Here is a 3,806-nt window from a genome sequence, read left to right as displayed (position 1 = left end):
TTGGAAAGCGTCTATTTTGTTATTCCATAGTAAAATAATCCTGCTGCTATAGAGGCTTGCATGCAGGATAACCTGATACAAACCTGATAGTTCAAATCAATGTTATCATTTCAAAACCATGGTAGTATTTTCCTCAGACATACGCTGCTTATTCAGCAAAGTTAAACTCTTCCTCTGCTGTTCTTCTATCAGCTGCTGCTTCTTTTTATTGACATTTCATTAAGAAGTGGAGGTAAACTACACATAAGGACATGTTGTAACGAATAAGATGTGTTTATTCTCTTGTGCCGTGGCAGAACATTAACTAAGAACTATGAACATGGCCCCTGGACGCCGACGATTAACCCTTTGTTGCCGGAAGCTTATCAGCACCTTGCGAGAGGTCAAAACCCTTTGACCTTTCTGGGTCCAACAATCTGATTGATTACAGAGCCAATCCCACAGCGCCACTCAGTGTGCATATTTAGTAGCAAAGTTTGATCTCATTTGGCTCGTACAGCTGTTGAAGCTTATTTTTTAAATAAACAACACTGAAATAAGGAGTACGATCTCAGTGGATACTGAACAGACTCCCACATGGTGGCACGTTTGAACCACTAAGTGGCAGTATAATGTAGATGTCTCAGGTCCTGTGACTATCACACTGAAATCCTGTTTGTACTATTGTCAGCTCCAGTTAGAATATTAGTATTGATTACATGATTAAAATGCAGTTTGCAGTTCTCCCTCATAAAGGAAACCGTATGATGTCATAAACAACTCTGTAATCTTGCATTGTGAACAGTTCATGTATTCTCCGGTGTGTCACATCGCTGCAGTGCTTATGGATCCGTAGTTTCTGGACACTTCTTCCGGAGACTTCTTCTTCTTTGTGCTGCATCTGTTTAAACGGTCCCTCTCTCACAACTGCAAAAAAAACAACATTTCCTCGACAGAATGGGACCGACGCTACGAATAGACCAGATGAAGTTTTCCGCCGTCACATACGGGGAGGATTAACGAGCTGTTTTTTTTAAAATTGTTATGGCCTCCACCTTTTAAAAAAAGAAAAGTAAAGCGAGCGGCGCAGACATAGATCAGCAGCAGTGAATGTTCTGCAAACTCAAAACCCCTTAACTAATCAGATGCATCCTTTTAACCCAGAAAAACAAGAACAGCAGAAAACAGAGAGCATTTAAAATGGGTCAGTACATTTCATTCCTTAATACTAGTTTCTTTAACATCTACTGAACGAGATGATCGCTGAGGAACGATTAAATTATTCACACTTTCGTTGCATTTTTCCCTTTTTTCTTTGTGTGCCTGTTTTTTAGATTCACGTCTTTCATTTGGACCCAAGATGATTCGACAGAAACTCCAGAGACTCCTTTCAAACTAATGTTTTTCTCAAGAAATAGGTTTCATAGGCTTCCACTCCTGGGTTCATAACAAATGTGTTTTCTGCTCATACTTTCCTTTATCCTTGGCCTGACAGTTCCCTGTCTGGCTCATTGCGCCGTTGTTTCAGTGCTGTATGAAAGAAATGATTTTTCCAAAATCCTTCCCAGCCCTTCATGCATCCAAATAACATCATATCATATTGAGCTTCAGGCATTTGAAGCAACATTAACCGACAAAAAATACTAATCGTTTGGATGTTAGCTGAAATAAAACAGAACTACCTGGACAACTTTCCCAAATAGAAATGTAATATTGAGTACACGAACACAAAACCATAATTCTGTATTCCATATAGACTAAACATGTTCCACCATGTCTAACCCGGCCCCCTAAAACACACGGTTGTTCCACAGCTACAGCCTGAGAGGCTCATTTTCTCCTTTCAATTCTTTCCAATTTACAGTGCCATGTTATTTTTATTTTTTCACTAATGGCGCACCAGCGCAGTACATGGCCGACAAGGAACAAGGGAATGAGAGCGTGAGAGGACACGAGGCGGCCGGTGTGAGGACTCAGAGCATTAAGGTAGCATCAAAACAACTAATAGCTACACAAAGATATCGTGTAGGAATGTCCACCGTACCGGAGGATTAAGTTCCCTCTCCCACCGTGTGCTTTGGGAAGGGTTGTCACATTGGGATGATGTCATGGGCCCACAGGAGATAAACACTGAGGCCTCTGCATTCAGTGCAGGATGCAAAGCTCAAACTGAGGCTGGATGTTGAGGCTGCTGGCTCCTCTTGACCTGCGCGTCCGACCCGTTCCTGGATCGGCGGTGTGACGTCACGCTGTCGGGAACGTGACAGGATGAGCTCCCGTATCAGTCCAAGAGGACGGCGAGCACACCTCGAGCTCTCGCGGGAATCACCTGAAGTCACGGGGCCGTAATTCACGAAAGGTCATCATCATCATCATCATCATCATCATCATCATCATGGGGCTGGGATTAGTGTGCAAAAGTTGTCCTTTGACTGTATTTTTCTGAAAGAAGACACACCGAGGTGGACATCATAAAAACAGAGCAGGAACCCCTGCAGTTACAGAAATACTGTTACACGCTGCCACACACACACACACACCCACACACACACACACCCACACGCGCGCACACACGCACACACACACACAGGTACAAGGTTCTTCAGTCTGACTTTGGGTCCGCCTGTGACAAGGGCACGGGGCTATTAGTCCTCGTTTGCACACTGCTTGGACAATTTAGCGATTCAAATAGCGCCCGCTTGCTGGAAAACAGCTCCTTAATGAAGAGATGGGCTGAGTAATACGCCATGAATCTATTCTTTTATTCCTTCCCACACACTCATAAATACACACTGCCTGTACGCGTACAGGACGCCGACGCATACGCGCCCTTAAACACAAACGCATAGTTTTACACACACACACACACACACACACACACACACACACACACACGCACACACATTGATATTATAATGTGTCTGTGGAGGAAACGGGTGAGCAATTTTTGCCACGTAAATCAAAAAGGTCAAAATGCAAATGTCAGCGTTTCATCCCCCCTCTCCTTTTTTAATTATTCTGTCAGGTTCAAAGAGCCCTCGTCAGAAAAAGGAGCCGCTCCGACAAAGGAAGGCCTGAGCTCACAGATAAGCTCCGTCTGCGTCTCCTTTTGACACTTTCTTCTCTATACTTAGCCCATCTCCGCTCCTCTCATGGCGCAGCGACACTTAGCATCACCTCAAAGTAAATTACAACGTATCCGTGGGAGCGCGGCGCCAAAGAGATGCTTTAGCAATTACCAGCCGACTCGTGTCGCATGTTGAGTCAATTAGCTTCCTGCAGGGAGCCGCCGCGTTAGAGGATTGTGAAAACTCAAGCGCAGTCGCTGCAGATCAGAGTTATAACTCATAGATTTGCTCTCAATTATTGCGTTAATATGATAAAACAAAGAACAGATCACCTGCATGCAGTGTTTCACAGACATGCAGGTGATAATAAACCTGTTGCATTTTAAATCCTCATTAAATACGCAACATCCATTATTTTTATTCCATCTGTATATTTAATATTCTTCTTACTGTTTAATTTTGTTTTATTACTGTTCTACTGTTAATTTATATTGCTTGTCACCACTAAGGGACTAATAAAGGATTATCTTATATTATGTTATTAGTTGAGCAGATATTAAGATATTTAAATGTGATGTTCCCAAAGTGAAGCCGCAGAGTGTATGAAGTTATTTTCTTCTATTTTCTGTCAACATTTTGGGGAGCGCATTTCTTAGTGCAAAACAAAAAAAAGGCCCACAATAAGGATGAGGACTCCCAAGACTCCTCATTAACATTTTGTCTTTTCATGAAGCAACAATCAAAAATGAACTGCATTCT

Source organism: Clinocottus analis, unplaced genomic scaffold (genome assembly GCF_023055335.1).
Source record: "Clinocottus analis isolate CAN_PGR_092001 unplaced genomic scaffold, fCliAna1.0.p SCAF_12, whole genome shotgun sequence".
NCBI classification, from domain to species: domain Eukaryota; kingdom Metazoa; phylum Chordata; class Actinopteri; order Perciformes; family Cottidae; genus Clinocottus; species Clinocottus analis.
This window is presented reverse-complemented; position numbering follows the sequence as displayed.